General features: G+C 44.0%; 3 long non-coding RNA genes across 3 annotated transcripts; 1 reads left to right on the top strand and 2 right to left on the bottom strand.

The window, feature by feature from the left end:
• Window positions 1-273: 273 nt before the first annotated feature.
• LOC146184848 (uncharacterized) lies at window positions 274-2493 on the top strand. Its single transcript, XR_014708602.1, has 3 exons — window positions 274-315; window positions 413-575; window positions 2378-2493. It is a non-coding gene; the product is annotated as an uncharacterized LOC146184848 (long non-coding RNA).
• Window positions 2494-12170: 9677 nt separating this feature from the next.
• LOC146184847 (uncharacterized) lies at window positions 12171-13778 on the bottom strand. Its single transcript, XR_014708601.1, has 3 exons — window positions 13711-13778; window positions 13437-13570; window positions 12171-12300 (listed from the first exon to the last, which is right to left on the bottom strand). It is a non-coding gene; the product is annotated as an uncharacterized LOC146184847 (long non-coding RNA).
• A 39-nt stretch (window positions 13779-13817) lies between these two features.
• Window positions 13818-14426, bottom strand: LOC146184846 (uncharacterized). Its single transcript, XR_014708600.1, has 3 exons — window positions 14319-14426; window positions 14003-14149; window positions 13818-13860 (listed from the first exon to the last, which is right to left on the bottom strand). It is a non-coding gene; the product is annotated as an uncharacterized LOC146184846 (long non-coding RNA).
• Between the last annotated feature and the right edge of the window lie 3347 nt (window positions 14427-17773).

The following is a 17773-nucleotide window of genomic DNA, read 5'->3' as shown; positions in this document are numbered from 1 at the left end:
CATGGTGCGTTCCGTGGCGCACGCGCCACTGCACATAAGTTATTACAACTTTCTTATTTCACGAAATGCCGTTTCGTGTTTGCTTCGCGGCCTTTTCACATTTTACTTATGCGCAGGTGCCGCTGCGAAAGCATGCCCACACCTGAAGAAGATGCGTACTGCCGCAGCATGCCGGAGGTGCTGGCGGTGTGCCAGCAGGACGGCGGCTGCAATACGATCCACCCAGCGTTCCAAAGCGTCCGAAGTCCTTCGGGCTGTGCACATTGCACTAGAGGAGGAGGGAGCGAACATCGATGGAGACGGAGATGTAAACAAGTAGGTAGTGCGGAAGCGTCAGGTGACAGATTCGCATTATTATTATTTTGTGTGTGTGTGTGTATGATCCGTTTACTGTAAAGTGTGGTATTTTCAGGCAGCACCGCTTCATAGCCTACCGCTTGTTTACCAAGTGGATTTGGGGCAGGCTGGGCGAAGGCAACAGGGTGGTCCTGCCAGCCTGCGTCGTTTACCGGGTTCGGCGTGAATTTCCGTCGGCGAGCTACGTGGGATTCAGGCACCCTCCCCTTTAATCTCAGGTGATTGTCGCTTCACTGAATGCTGTATTCTAAACTTTATCACGTGTGCCAGGCGCACTGCTTCGAGTGGTGCATGGAAGTGCGTTTATTTTTAAGGTGGAAAAATAGAGTATGCTATTTTATGAACGCCAAGTTATGCACTGCGTCAATTGTCTGTTTTGTGGTACTGTTTAAGAACAGACATCTCATTCCTCTAAAGTGCCAGAACTTGTAGATATCTAATCAAGAAAGGTGTAGAACTGTTAGTTAGTGAAAAATAAAGCCTGGGAAGAAAATTCAAATCCTAGTAAAAAAAAAGATACACATCCAAAAGCAATCCAGAATGGAGACAATTCTGAGCATCACCAAGTCTGCTTGAGCACATGCTTCCAAGCATCTACCATAAACATTCATTTATTTGGAATGGAATTTTATAGAAAAAAAAAATTAAAATCGAAACACAGAATGCTTGTGCCGAGGCAGCGCAAGCATTCTGTGTTTTGAATCATACCGAGTGTGTGAGTGCTCGATACTGACACAATGAAATGAGTGCTTGAAGGTTTGTTTATTGATACTTCTAGCCGTGAATACATGACAACAGATCGCAGAATACATCCATTCTAGCAGTGGAGTAATACAGGTGAAGCACAGATCAAACCACAACTCTTGTTCCTGCATTTGCTGATCTGAATTATTAATTTGAATTTATTTACAGTCTAATACGCTTTCAGAGTGTTACATTTATCTCCAAGCTGCAGTAATAGCTGGTCCCTTTCAGGTGTGTTTGCCAAAGTGTAGGGGCAGCACTGCATTTTTCAAAACGTTGTGCAGGTTCAACCGTCCTTGAACCAAATTTCATGAGCGTTAGCCATTGGCCGCAGTCACAGTTGCTGCTGCCACTTCGATCTTGGCTCGCTTGCACTCTTGCTCAGCTTTTTGGCAATGGGCTAGTCTGGCTTCTCTGTTCAATGGTCTCGGCAGGCTGTCTGGCACGGTTGCAACCTCCGTCTATAGTGAGGTGGCGTATGTGCATGGTGTATTTCCGTAAGTTTAATGAAGGAGAAGGAGTAGATGAAACATTAAGACGATGATCATTGTAGCACACGAAAATGTCTTGCAATTAGAAATTGATGGAGGCGATGTTTACTGACAGTGCGAGTGTTGTAGTTTTACTACGAGGTGTGATAGGTTGTGGCAATAGCATAGTGCTCTCATGTCAAAGCTATAAAGATGACATTGTTTGCTGCACAGCGTGAGAGTTCAAAGTCAACATTGCATTCACTTTGAGGTTTGTGCACGGGAGAAGTCGAGCGAATGCTCTAAAAACCTTATTTTAGCTGTCTCGGCTATCACCAGCTGTCATGCCTGGACATAATCCCCTATTTCTTGATTATCAGCTGTATCTAACTGTGCATTACATCGCTCTCCTTTCACAGTGAATATATGTGCACGAATTCTGCCAGCTAAGGTAGCCACTGCTTCTCATTTTGTGGCCTGTACCGCAGGAATCACTTAGTTGGGCCGGGAGACCTTGTCATTGCCTGTTCTAATATTTATCCCTCGGGCATTTTATAGAGTGAGGAGCTTCTTTCATAATTCATTCATTTGACACTGTTGATAAGGATGTTTTTAACTTGTTCTCTTGCAATTTCTAGGGCCTGAACTTTGTCGACAGCTTGGCTTATAATCTTGCTTCTTTGAGATCTGTGAATATGTTTCTAGTTTTTACTGTCGCTTTTCTATCCGCATATCTCCTCTTCTGTGGCTTCTTTTCATGGTCGCTTTTTCCAGTGTTGGTGTTTACATTTTATTCATCTGTGCAGGATAGTCAAAGGAAAACGAAAGGCAGTATAGAACAGAGCACCAGATAGAAGGAACAGAACTGAAGAATTTACAGCTTTGCAGAAAAAGACCACGATGAAATTTGCAAGGAGAGAAGACGGGAGCACTTATCCAAGGTGAAGAGGTCACCTGCCTTGGGGCAGAGCATTCCGACCAGTTACGTGGGTGTGTGATGGTGGGCAGTCGGCTTTGACGGTTCCAAGCAGCCTCCACTGGCTTCTGCTTTGGTTATGTGGGCTGAGGCATTCCCCGTCTACGGTACGAGCAATGCACTTTGCAACACACTCTCATGCTGTGCAGTAAGCATCATTCTCTTCATCAAGTTCAAACTACAACATACTGTTCAGCTGTGTGGCAAACATTGTGATCTTCATGAAGTACCATCTGCACCACTCCTTCATTTAACCTGGGTAAATATGGCATACACGTACGCCATCTGGACAAGTGCGGCCGAGGTTTGCTAGCGTAATGTCGGACCAATTTAAGCAGTGTGACATAATTCGCAGTGCTTTCACATTACTGCACCTAAGCAGAATTGAGTGCACTCGTGCAATTTCTTTTGGAGGGGGGGGGGGGAGGGAGCAGTTCTTTTCACTGCACTAGAGTATGCAGGTTGTGCCACAAATTTTTCTCAAAGTTGGCAAATCCCATGAATCCTTGCAGCTCATTGACCTTTTTGTAATTTTTTAGCATATGTAATACCTTTCCTGCAGTTTTGGTCTGTTCTATATTGTCACAAACCACGCCTTAACGATTAACAGAGGCGCAGCATCCCCTTTATGGTTACCCATCGTCCCTCTATGAGGTTTGAGAACACAGTTAAAAGTTAGGCTGGTCAACCAGTGAAGTGCGTGTGTTGGTGTGTGATCAAGGAATAAATTTATACGTCACTTTTTTAACACACAATGGGAACATATATAGGTAGTAGTCCAAATTACACTGCATAAAAAAAGTTAATAACACACCAGGACATGATAGTAATAAAAAACGACTCAATAAATGACAAGAGAAAAAACCGACAATGAACAAACGCTGCGATAAAGAAGACTATAAAATAACAAAGCAAGTATTCCAGAGATAGTAAGTAAGGGCGAGAGTTACACAAAAACACAGCGTAAAATACTAAGCCAGGTCAAGGTTTAAACAAAGGCAAAAAGAATATTCAATTAACCAACAGTCTGTAGAAAAACAGATTCTCACAGCCTTCTTATCTAATGAGGTATCGTAATCGCAGAGTTGGTCGGTAGCGGCGGCCATACAGGGAGTGCGGACGACAAGTTGGTTGTGGGCTCGGTGAAAAAAACGACACTTTCCTGGAGCAAGCAGCCACGAGAGTAAACTTTTTTGTATAGCAGGCCATCACATAGGCATAGGCAAAACTGGCTGTTCGAGGTGGGTCTTGAGCAGCAGCTAAGAACGACTCCAGATGCTGATCGGTGTGTTCCTCGGTGCAAAAGGTATGAGTATTTGGAAATCTCTGAGATAAAGCAGTGACGTAATGATCAAAGTTGTCCGCGTCGCATTCCGTCGTGGCAGGTGGCAACCAGGAGAGGCAGTCTCCATCTGCGTGCCGTCGGCCACTTTTGTATGAAATGCTGTAGTCGTATTCTTGCAAGCGAAGTGCCCAGCGGTCTAGGCGACTAGACGGATCACAGAGATTGAGTAGCCAGCATAGGGAATGGTGATCGGTTACTACTACGAAAGGCTCTCCGTACAGGTAGCAGCGAAACCGCTGCACGGCGAAAACAACCGCGAGACATTCCTGCTCGGTGATGGTGTAGTTGTGCTCAGTCTTGCTTAGAGTCCGACTGGCGTAAGCAATCACATGTTCACAGTCGTCATAGCGCTAAACGAGGACAGCACTGAGGCCTATGCCACTTGCGTCCGTGTGCACTGAAGTTGGAGCAGAAGGGTTGAAATGCCGTAAGATAGGATGTGATGTTAGGAGGAACCTCAGTTGTCGGAAGGGATGAGTCGCATTACCTCACCGACTTGAACTTGTGCAGTGTGCAAAATGGCTCCATTCTGCACAGCTAGTACACTGCAAGTCATGTACTTTGTGCTGTAGCCTGGCGAGTCACAGCGATCATCCCCTGCCAGGTCTGTTGTTGTCCCTACAAGCTTACTAGCAAGTTCTGCTTCCCTTTGCTGAAAAAGCTGCAAAGAAGGAGATGTTCAATTTAGAGGCTACAAACTTGCAGTCATGTGGTTGCCTTAATGCATGTTAGGATGAGGGGGGCAGGTTTCAAATGCTGCATTGCTTTTCACTTTTCTCACAGCACATTTACAAAAAAAAATATGCAAAAATTATGCCTTCAGTACTAAAGCATGCAGCTGGTCTATTAAACATGTAGCCAAAGGCAACAGAGATGTGCAGTAGCAGGTGCATTGCACTGCAATGCCTCCGCTGTTGCATATATGCTGCATTTTATATGTTTTATATCTTTCATTGTAGCTTCAAGTTGTCATGAAAGGATGCGACATCTAGTTATCGAGTTAATGACATATACTTTGACTTGAATGTTGTATGAGAGATATCCTTATTGTCAAACCTCATTTCTGGCAGGTAGCAAGTATGCCCGTTGGTAGTTGTAGTAGGTCCTCTCTGTGATGCCTTGCACCCCAATGGATTGCAGGAACCGAAGAACTGAAGCTATACCGCAGCCAGAGAACAAGATGCCTGCAGTCAGGAGGACATTTCTTGCTGCCTTTCCTTCAACCAGTGGTTGGCTTTTCCAGAGGAAAGAATGCTGCAGTGAGCATGTCCCCTTCACAGTCACAAGGCTTCCCGCTATGCTAAAGTAAAGGGTTATTGTTTGCCCGCACATTGTTCTGGTCTCAAGAAGCTGCCGCAGGCAACCCTCGAACACAAGGAATTTTCGCTCTTTGTAGAGGGGTTCCTCAATCGCTGACTGGGCCGTTTCATCCTGATGGTCGCTGAAAAAGAAGTGCAGTGATGTCAGCGATTGGTGTCATGTGATTGTTAATATTATGAACTAATATGTAGCAGCCGTGAATGTTCATCTCGGTATGTCTTGGCTGTAAAATGTGCTAAATAAAGCTGCTCTCAAAGCTTATAGTAGGTATGCATTCTTTTTTTTTCATTCTATCAACAGGGAACAGAAAAATGCCATGGCAAATTAGGTACACTTTAGGGCTACGCAACTTATATTTTTTTCACAACAGAATCAAATATCCTTGTGCATCTTAGTGACTTGTTCAAATATTTGCGCAAAATTAAACTTCAAAGTGCATGTGATGGCTCCACAGTAGCTCTAAAGACAGCACTAATGTACACTAGGCAGACACAGCATGACCATATTATGTAAGGAAAAATTGCCCTTTTGCTACCTGACGCAACTGTGAATATCCTAACACCACGTCCGAGATTAGTGGTGTGCAAGGTATGTATGAGGCATGGTCTCTATAGACTCATCAAGGCAATATTTGTTGACCCATTGTGAGTATTACCACATCCTTAATCATGTCAAGCCATGCATGAGAGTTATGAATGCTATCATTCGAATGGACTGTGTCACAGGGAGGGTATATTTGCAGGTTTGAATGAGTGAATATGTGACACATAGGTGAGTTATTTCGTCACATTTTCTTTTTTTTTTGCCTAATGAACAGTGGTTAAATGACAAATTTTCTTGCCTGCCATAGCCAGCAAATGCACAAAAGTGGATGAAAGAAGTTCTGTTCTAACGAGTGGCCAATGATAGCAGTAACTGGCCAGTGATAGCAGCCTGCCACTGACTTCTCTGGTGGCAGGCTTCTCTGCTAGAACCTTGGTGCTGACTAGAAATTTAAATCCAGTAGACAACTGTGTGCCTGGAAAAATTTCATATATTTAAAATTAATCGCAAGCACCCCATCTACGTTTAATGTAATCAATCATAATAATAAGCTCTTTAATACATTTTCACAACACTACAACATCTTTATCAATAATGACTTACCAACAGAATGGCACTCCCACATTGTGTTGCCACAGTATGCATGCGAGTAGTTGAAGGCCCCGCTGGTGATGCTTCCTGCAGACAGATATTCATAATTATAATGATGGTTGCTGATTTGAAATTTTTCATGCTTTCATTTTCAGGTGCTGTATAGAGTGAACTGCCCGTAACAAAATGCAAACATTGTCAACTTGCTACACATACACAAATATTCTGAAAGTGGAGAACTGATATGACTAAAAAATTTGCACAGACAAGCTGTAGTTTGTGGAGTTTCAAGAGCCCTGAAAAATTTGGAGGCATGTTAGCAGCACAAACAAGACACAGTGCAGGACAGTCGACTAATATACACTGTTCCATGAACCAATCCAGCAGCTCATTATTTTTGAACGTCGGGTCTCCCATATTAATCCAGTTAATATATGCTCCGAGTTTCTTGTTTTGGTGCGCCAGTGCACACCAAAGCCTTGCATCATCCACTAAACAAAATTAACTATTTGAACTCCAAAATAATCTCATCTCTACAAGGAGAGCTACATTTTAATTGCTTCCAGAAGGTGCCTCAAGCGGTGATTGAGCTTGTGCATGGAAGCAGACATAACATTTGCACTAATTTGCATAGCTTACTTACTCGGGCAATAGAGCCATCATATGCAATATAATACAAAGCTGTTCAGTACAGTTGAAAATTAAGCATGTACATATGTCAAAAGACTTGCATCATCCACTAGACAAAATGACCTATCCAAAATATTCTCACCTCTACACGAAGAGATGTGGTATTTGGATCACCTCTGGTAGGTGCCTGAAGCAATGGTTGGACACATAACTGCATGAAAGCATAATGACATAGCAACATTTGTGCTAGTTTATATAGCTTCTAGCAATAGAGCCATCATATATGAGTGCAACATATTCCAAAGTTATATATGTTGCCTAAATATACATAAATATAAATATAAAAGTATATATACATTGTTATTAATACCATGATAACAGTACTAATACCTGTCCAGAGGAAACCTGTGTAGTGCTGAGGTCTTTCGGGCTCCCTGGCGATGATGGTTTGCCATGCTAGGAAAAGAAAGGAAATTTGTGTGTAATCAACATTGTGTTAATGGCAGTTTTATTATTCTGCACATGAATGAGAATGAAAGGAGACAACAGTTTGCAAGTGCAAGGTAAACATAGGGGATACTTTCTTTCTTTTTAACTATATACCACATGTTATTTTTCCTTCCACTTGGTATTTAATTATCTTTCTGCCTAAAATCGTTACAGGACTAACTCTGATCAATATCAACCACAAAAGTATTAAAAAACAACCTACATTTACCTTGGACTCAACTGTTGGCTCCTTTCATTAATTGTATCATAACGAGCCAATTTCCCCTTCAATTTTCCTTTTCATGAATGGGAAAGACATGCATGTACAGGTGCTAAAAGGCAAAGATCAAGAGTAGACTAAACGCACTGTAAAATAAGCATATCTTTGGGTGGATGGGGGGGGGGGGAATGCAGTTGGTCTGTATTGTTATTAGTGGGCTGGTATTTTTTTATTACAAGTCAGGCTTGGTTTATGGGGTTCAACGCCCCAAATTCGACTCAAACGAGGCGCCACACAGCACTGACCCAAGCAAAAAAAAGTGTGTGGCAAAAGGTAGGGCCGACCTTTCTCGCCGACCAAAAAGTGGCCGGCCGACCTTCGGCACCCGAATGAGGGCCGGCGTCGGGGATTGACACTGACCTAACGTCGGTCGATTTTCGGCAATCGACTACCCCAGACAACCATATCAGATCCAGGAGATGTCCATAAAATGCACCCCTCAAAATATTTAATATTCAGAGGATCTCCACAAATACCCACAATTGGTCCAGTGGATATTCCAGAGATGTCCCTATTGCCTCACAGTGGACGTCCACATGGACATTCATTATGATGTCTAGAGGACATTGCCAAATCAGTCTCTGGACATTGCATGGACATTGCCAAGATGTACAAGCATGCACTTTCAACGGAGCTAGGGATAGCTGTTGAGCAAAACACATAGCGTGAATTATAGTTTTATTCACAAAAGAACTCCAAGCTTTCAAACACCTTCCCGTCTTCATGGGTTTCAGTTTGCGTCCGTGCTTTTGCCTCCTGGAAAATATGACAGATGAAGTGAACAATAAAGTGGGGCATTAAGAAATTTACAGGTAACAGAAAATAAATAGTCACAAAAAAAAGGCCGCATGCACAAAACAAACTTGTCTGAAAGCTGGCAACAGAACTTACAGCTATATAACAGTGAAAAAAAAATGGATGTAAAACCTGTACGTGCGAAGAAAATAAGCCTATTAACATGCCCGTAGTTAAAGGAATGTAAAAATTTCACAACTTGTTGTCTCTGTAACAAGGATAGTTAACAATTTGTGTTCACTTCTTTTTCAATTAAGGTTGGAAGTTGTTTTCGATTGTAAGCTGCACTATTCAGGCTGCATTTTCAGATTTCACCTCGCTGGGACTGAATGACTTCAACCTAATTAAGCATAAGTGTCCACTAAAAACTGAGACATACTGTGCCTTCCTTTCCCCAAAAACCAACCAAATAAAAGTTTAAACAATAGCGGAATGAAAAGGTGGTGTTAAGGCACTCTCGCATCCACTTTTTATTAGAAGTTTGGCTGCCCCACCTAATTCAAACCGTGTACAGCCTTGGTAAACCATGCAAAATCACGCTTGAGCTTTCGCTCATTTAAATTTGTTAAAGCCATGCTTAAACAGGCATCTAGCTGGTATGTACACACACAGTTTTGTACAAAATAGTGGCTAAATTTTCATACCTTGTTTTGCAAGCCTTTCCTGTTGCTGTTTAAGACGGCATGGAGCATGTTGGAGCCATTTCTTTATAACTGCTTGCACATTATCCCCTGTTCCAACATACCGCATGTTTGACCTTGCAACCACTGAAACAAATACAGCAGTATAGTAGCTGTGGTTCATTATTAAAATACTAAAAAGAAGGAAAAATTGTTGCCAGCCGCTGCAATTGCTATTTAATAACTTAAGCAACTGAGTACTGAGCTGCAGCCAGTGGAAATAAAGGAACAGGGAGAGGAAAACAAGGACAAGTAGAGCGTAATGACAGCAAGAAAGGAAGAGAGTTTCATACACTCTTCATAATATCCAGAAAAATATACAGTGTGAACAAGCTAGCACCGCACGCATGGCAAGACAACAATCTTATTCTCTGAAGTGAGCTAATAAAAGCCCAGTCGAGCTTTTCTGAAAAAATCTTGAACAAAAAATGTCAAAGCAGCAACCCATTTTGCGATGAAGGCATGCAAAAAGTGATGTTCGCAGCAAGTGCTGCTGACCTGGGCGTGTTTAGGAGGCTTCTCCAGTCGCGCGGCAAATCAAAGCAGCTATGCTTTGACAGCTTTTTAAGCAGGGAGGTCGCGGCCTTCTGCGTAATGTTCTCTTCTAGTATCCACTCCCACAAAATGCACTTTATGTCAATATCAGCAATGTCACTCGCACATTTGCTAGGCGTTGGACGCGCGCAAAATGGCTCGCCGCTTAAAGAAAAAGCTAGAGGTTCCGATGACGCAGGCGATCCTTGCGCGGCGGGAATAAACTCTGGGTCAAACATGGCAGAGGTGAACTCCGGGCTGTCATTGCGGGCTAGCTCTCCAACTACCATTTCTGGTTTATGCACTTCTGCACACTCGTTGGGTTCCCCAAGAGCAGAAAACATGGCACGAGTATTCCTCGCAGCTGCGCGTGCTGCCCATGTCTTCGCTTGTGCTTTAGGTATAGCTGATGGTGATGCTGAAACGTACGTACCTTTGAAGAAGCGTACTTCACGAACAAGGCAATGCACAGGGCGATTAACAACTTGAAATGACTGCTGCTGTCAACTTCGTCAGCGAAGATGTGGCCATGTGACGCGCGTGCGACGATATGCGGCTGCCAGCAACTCGGAGAGCGGTTGAGGCGATGTGAGCTTGTGTCAGCCATGCAACATATGCATGCCAGGCACAATGACACTTCCGGCTTCCGGGGATCGCTTCCGGTTGTACAGGAATGTACTGGTTGTGTGCATAACTATTACACCAAGCGCGAGCTGCAATACTCGGAAGCGCCAAGATTAGCAAACGTTCCCAAAATACGACGACGCCACTCGCGACCGCTGAGTGTATTGCAATAGGCATGTACTACGGCATGAGTCATCTGTGGACACACGTCCGCGTTGCACTTAAATTGACCGCGTCTTCTCGCTCGCAGGGACAACACGTGCATTGTGTTATTGTGTTGTGGTGGCTGTGCAGCGGAGGCAGGGAAGGGAACGAGACGAACGCCGCGGACGCCATGAAAGAAAAAAAAAAAAAGGCGTGCTACTCCGCGCTAATTTTGTGGTAGAGTTGCCGAGATATCATGAAAGGGACAGCGCGTCGCCCAATAAACGCATTTTTCATGTTCATAACAAATGTATCATACAACAAGCCTGCAGGTAAAGCATTTAATATTTCTCGCTCGCCACAAAGAATGCACTATTTCTTGATCGCGAATTTAGGCAGGCAGCAAGTCTCTCCAACGTCCTCCTCAACCTCTCCGGCACGAGCAACGAGCTGCCTACGTTTTTATCATGCACTACGACATGAGTCATCTGCGGACCGCGTTTTTTCGGTCGCAGTGGGGAGGGGGCTGTGCAGAGGAGGCAGAGAAGGGACAACAGGGTCTTGAAGATGAAATTGAAGGGCTTTACTTGAAGACTGCCTGCCTTTCCACTTACCTCTATCCGGTCCGCACAACGAGCTACCCCCACGTTTTTCTCCGGTAGCGCCCGGAGACAATGAACCACATCAAAATGGTCAAATTTCCAGGAAGCTCGACTCACGGGCACGTGCTCACGCACAGTACGCTACGCAAACACGATCCAACACCACGGCGCGAAAAATAAACTGCATTAAAATGCAATTAAATTACTGGATATTTCGATTATTTAATTTCTTACGGCAATTTAAATTTCGCACCTTGTGACATTTTTGCAATAGCATATATTCATGTAGTCGACAATTTGAATATGACAGTCAGATCTACTTGATATTTACCAGCGGAATTCGGTAGCTAAAGAAAAAAAAAAGTTTAGTAGGCCGGCGCGGTAACATTCACGTTTGGCTAGTGCGCGATGCCTGAAATTGCAGCGAACCGCTAGAAACACAATCTAGATGTGTCAGCAAAACAATGTTTCATTAGTCCGAATCAAAATTTAAAGTAAAAATCTGCTGAACTATGCATGTCCACTGAAAGTCACATTATAACATCGAAGTTGTGTACACTGTGTGATATCTTCACGACCACGCAAAGGTAAGGTCATGAGGATATCCACTAAAAGATGATCTTTTAATAATGGACGCATGGACATCTCATGGGTGTACAAAAAATGACGTTTGATATTGAGACCTTTTGTGAAGATCCTATGGATATTGCTGGTTGTGGGGGACGGCCCGACCTTTTGGCCCGACGTGATCGACCACCTGCCGCACGTGGGCCTGCCGTCTGCCAGCGTTACTGAATGGTCGGCCGCTCGTCTGCCCTAGCATTTTGCTGACGAAAGACCGTACGTCGGCCGGTTGCTTCCCGACGCCGGTTAGTGGCCGGCATCGCCCCTCGTGCAGGTATCATGCCATGCATTTAATATATCGTGGCCCATGCATATATAACGGGGTAGCACATACAAATGCATCAAGAAAAGCAGTAGCTTTTCTGATGCCATGAAGAAACAAGCTGCAGTATTTGGTGAAAAATTTATTTGTCAACAGCGTTGTGGATATATGACTGCGCGTGTGCCACATATGGAAGATGGGCTTGAGGCTTGGTCTCCTTCTTTTGGCAGCCTGTCGATCACTTGATGTCTGCGACTGGTCGGATCTGCGGCAGGTTCCATCTTGGTCAGCTGTATGAAGAAAAGTGTTTTAAATAAATATTTCCTTTTCGCTTAGACTTTCACATTGCAGGCAAATATAGGGTGAAAAGGTAGAAAAAATAATGTCTGCGCACTGCCACCAACTGCACTATCACATTAATATATTTTATGCGCTTGACTTCATGCGACCCTACTGAAAACGCATTAGCGCAAAGCCGCAATAGGTAATCAGGATTACAATAGGTAATCAGGATACGTGAATCCGCGAGAAAGGCGCGATCACTTTGTTTTGCTGGAGTCATGATGTTGCAATTTGCAACCGTAGCGCACTCAAACCTTATCCTCCCGAAGTGCGTTCTTGCATGCTAATGCTGCAATTTAATAATTCTAGCAAAACCAAGTGTCCGCGCTTGTCATAGAGCGCGTATGAGGGATTCCAACGCGGCAGAACAAACAGTTTCCGCGATATTTACATGAAACCTAAAATAAGTTTATTCCGTAGAATACAGCTTAATTTTCTCAAACTAGATGGAACTTTTACAGCAAAAGCGACCGGATATTTAACGATAAGTCATCTGATTTATTTTCGTTATTTAACAACCGAGCATTATTTTAAAAATTGTCTCATCAGCCAAGACGGCTATTTAGACAGCCTAACTCTTAGAAGCTTATAGAACCCGTTCTAAATTTTTTAAGCTTGAAACAAGTTAGCTGAACACCTCATGAGCATGTAAGCACCAGGAAATAATCCGCACGATGAAAATACAACTGCTTGCCCAGAAAGCAAGCGCACAGAGCAAAATCAATGTGAAACGGCTCAGATCTGTGTGCATCACATATATAATTCCAAAATCCACAAAATGAACGCACTGGCTCACTTACCTTGCCAGCATACCGCATCACTCAATCATCAATTTTCACGTATATACATCATTACAGCAGCAAAAAAAATAATAATAATAAACATGGCATAAATCTTGTACTCAGTCCTGGCACGAGCTTGCTTGGCAGTAGCGATGATGCTAGTACAGCTTCTGATCACTCCTATGGCGAGGGGTGCTGCAATATTTATATCAGTGATAGCATTTGACATTTAACTGGGTTGCATGCGTCCCATCGATGTGAGTCGGATAATCGAATTTTCCGAACAAAATCAGCGCTAATACCTGTCCGGCAAGTGCACCGCCATGAAGAAGCGAAAGACCAGCGTTTTAGTGTAGAGGAGACCAAGGACTTCGGGCTTCGGCGAAACGAGCTTCCACTGTCGAAGCCAGTTTCCAGATCAGCTGATATCGCCTCCCTGCACGGTCAGCGCAAGGCGCGCACACCAATTACAAAATATGCATTTACAGTAACAAGATGCGCATAAGTCTCAAAACAATAGATAATTAGTTGCAGTACATTATCGTATAGAAGAAAATCAGCGATAATTTGACTTACCTGGTCGGTATACATGTCAGTGCATGCACTTCGATGTGAAGAAGTGAAAGACGGGCGTTTTGGGGCAGAGGAAATCGGACCTCGGACTGCAGCGAAAAGAGCTAAATCCACCGCCGCAGCATCGTTTCCAAGTCGGCTCAGCACGTCTTCCTGCGCAATCAGAGCGAAATGCGCACACATCGATTATAAAAAAAAAATGTACGTAGTAATAAGATGCGCATATATATACGCGCTCCAGAAACAGTTGCAGTATATTGTCGTATCGAACAAAATATGTGCTAATTGGACTTACCTGATCGGTATAGTGAGTGTCCCTCCATATTAAAAGGCGAGCATTTTGGGACAGGAGATACCCAAGGACCCAGACTGCAGCAAAATGAGCCAATTCTGCCACCGCAGCCAGCCGCAGCCTTGTTTCCAAACGGCTCAGCAAGTCTTCCTGCGCGATCAGCGCCCACACCAATTATATATATATATATATGAAGAAAGATGCAAGGAGTATATAACAAGACGAACATATGCTCCAAAACAATAAATTATTATGTTCAGTATAATATCGAATCTAGCAAAAAGCTCCTCTGATCAAGACCGAAAGATCATGTACTTACGCATGTTTTGGTGAACTTCGGCACGAAGAATCTGTACAGAGCGGCTGCAATCATCAGCTGCATATATGGGCTGTTCTTTTCAAACGCTGACTGCTGCAGGAGGTTGAGACAGGTTGAATTTGCGCGAAATAAAAGCGGACGATAAAATTAGGCACTAGGCACCGCGCGCGCCCACACGGACTCACGGAGGCTGGCCATCGACTGAGTGGCGCCGCGCATCTTAGCTCGCGCGGGATGTGTTTTCCCGCCTTTTGGCCACGTGACCTCAAGAAGGGAGGAGGGGGGGGGGAGAGAAGCTCCAAAAGCAGCGAGAATCTCCCTGTGTGCGGTGCATGCAATTCTTTTTTTTTTCGCCGCTATTTCTCTCTGCTTCGGCATTCCTGTCGCCCCCCGCGGTAGGGTGCCTCGATGCCTTTCGCCTCCCCGTGGTTCTTTCCGCTTTGCCGCAGGGAGAAGAGATGGACCGATGGGGGGCAGCGGGTCCCGCGCAGCGAGAAGCAGTTTTCTTTCTTTTTCACGCCCCCCCCCCCCTCCCTCGTCGTTCAAGAAGCGTCGAGGTAGTTTCTTTTCTTTTCCTTTTTCTACGGCTTCTGTAGAGCCCCCGTCTTGATACCAGCGGCTGTAGTTCTTTGCATGAAAAAAATATGGCTTGGAGTGAATGTATGTAATGTTCTTTTAACCGAATATCTTCCACATAAACCAAGTGTGGGGCAGTAGAAGACCTGCAGCTTCATTTAGCCAAAATAGCAAGACCTGGCTACGTATATAGTGTTCAGCAACTTTATCGGAACCGTCTTTTCCAAGACGGTTAAGTTGCAGAACACTGTATATTATGAGTGCTTTTGCAGAGATCACATAGTCCATGCGGATTTATACTTCCCAAAGCAGTACGTGAGTTATTTAGAGTCCCTCGGGCTGTCATATTAATCGCAAACCACATTTCCGTTTTCGCGTTTGGTTTCCATCATAATGCGGCTTCTGCAGCTCGACTAAAGCCCGTGACCTCGAGCTCAAGCTGGTAAATACCGATTGAACCACATAGTAACTGCTGCAAGTTTCTGACAAAAATATATTTTGTCCATTTGTTTTAGGGATGCATGAAAATCAGTAGAAGGTCGCAGGGCAAAGTGCACCGGATCCGGATGAAAGCTCATAAAAGATCACCGCCTCTTTTCTTGACCCCGTACGAAATGTAAACTCACGGAGTCTGCGAAACGAATTTAAGGGCGTTTAGGATTGATAGGTTTCGAGGGCACTGGCAAAAGTAATTGACGGTTAACATATAAACCTCAAAGGCACGTGATCTCTTCGGTTTACCGTGGATTTGCTTAGGGTTACGTTATAGGTTAACTTTATGATGAGGTTGTTTAAATTCAGGGGTTACCATTTAACCATAAAAAAAAATGGACAATTACATTCGTAGGTTCATAGCAGTTACCGCGCAAATCTTAGGCACTTAATACTAAGTATGCTTCAAACAGACAATCAGCGCCTACCAGTTCACAAATTCAAGCATAAGTTCACGACAACTCGCGATCAACTACAGAGTGTACCATACCCGCCGCGGCTCAATTAGCGCGCGGTTAAAGCTTTATTTCAAAATATATATAAATAACAGTTAATTTCACATTCTGTTGCGCAATGTATAATTCTATCAGCAGGCTCAAATGATATAGTGTGAATATATATCATGCACGCGGTATAACTCAATGTTGCATAAAAATGGCTGTTTCAATGATACGAATTTTCCACTTTTCTCCTGCTAAGCCGACTTCCTCATGGAACGTAGAGGGGAAACCTGCTGTATTGCAGGAGCTAGACTTTACTTTGATATGCACAATGTTATCTATTGATATATTATAGCAGCAGTGAATACGCAGCTGGGAAAAAGGGGATTCGAGGAACTTTATATATATTCTGGCATTTCATACCATATTTCTGCGTGTGAGGCTGACGTTGAAGAATTTAACAATGTAGACCGCCACTGGTGCAGGAGCCGATCGATCCTCGTCATGTTGCGCGGGATTCTCAAAACGCAATCCCTTTGAATTTCCTAAAAAAAACCAAAGGTTACTTCTTGCACAATGCTTGTGTTCGCAGGAAGTATACGTTCGACAGGCGAATCGGCCGGGCGATCGGCTCTTTGCGTGCCTTTCATTTTTATTTGAAAACTATCAGGACCACATTTGTGTTCTGGATAAAGACAGTCGGCCTCGGCATATTGATATATAAGGAATAAAGCTTTCCTAATCCCCGTGTTTTAACTGAGGCGGGCAAATATTTGTCCCAAGCTGTTCCATTTATCCTCATGTCGGCAATATACTCGAGTTTCGTCTATCGAGAGTGCAGCATATATGTATATATGCGGAGCGCTACAGCTCATTTGGTCCAAAAGCCACCTCGCTAACCCGGTTTTCGCTTGAGTATCGTCGGGTTTTGTCTGAAATATTCGGAATGTGGTAGTAAATATGGAGATGCGGTCCAGGTTCCCACCGGGATCTGTGACAGATGCTGCGCCTTTACTTTCCTATAACCAATTTACAATTAACTGCTGTTGTCCACCGAAATAGAGAGATAGAGAGAAGAATGAGAAGGCGTTGTATCCCGTCGAATGTTAAGGGGAAGCTTGAGCGTCCCCCTAATTTTTATTTCCTTCTTTCAAATATTATTAACTATTCCATCGTACCACTGTGTAAGGTCGTGGAACAATTTACTCTGTGCGACTGCAGACGTGCGTAAGTGCGTGCGTGCGTACGTGCATGCGTCACACACGGCTTCGTGCCGATGTCGCGATAGACTATTAACTCAATAATCTCGGACATCTTGTTCATCCTAAAGTTATAGCTAATTAACGTATGCGCGAAACTTCCGATAAAGCCTAGTGCACACAGGTGCCAACTTTCCCACATCTGTGCTCCTTGATTGTTTATTGATCCAGCCTCCCAATGATACGACCCTGCATGGCTTAGCACGTGTTTTCTTGTGGATTCCTCTTGCAAAGTCAATCTACTTTGATTATATTTTCACTATAGCTAGGTGGTGGCGCCTATCTGGGTTTCGCCTTGTCTTCATTATGCCCTTTGTTGTGCGGATCACATAGGGTGTTGGAGTGGATCACATAGGTTAAGTTGGGCGGCCTTAACTTTTATACTGGCTTGGAAGTAGAAGGCAGATGCTTGTAGTGCATGGTCAGGGGAAGCAGGCGCACGTGTTCGCATAGTTAGAGGAGATGTTTGTAGACGGAGCATGGATAGCCATAGCAGTATCTAATCTCTGCGAAGCGCTCTGCTATTCAGCGCCCCTATACATATGTGCCAAACGTATGCGAAGTGGGAGACGCCTGTTGCACCCAATCTCCCGCATGCTCTAAGAGACTTTCGGTGGCGCACTGAGTGTGTCGTATTCGATCCCCACCAAATTAAGACAGGCTTTACAACTGGCATATTGATCCGCAC

Source organism: Amblyomma maculatum, chromosome 7, assembly GCF_055883805.1.
Source record: "Amblyomma maculatum isolate TAMU_Amacu chromosome 7, ASM5588380v1, whole genome shotgun sequence".
NCBI lineage: Eukaryota > Metazoa > Arthropoda > Arachnida > Ixodida > Ixodidae > Amblyomma > Amblyomma maculatum.
This window is presented reverse-complemented; position numbering and strand designations above follow the sequence as displayed.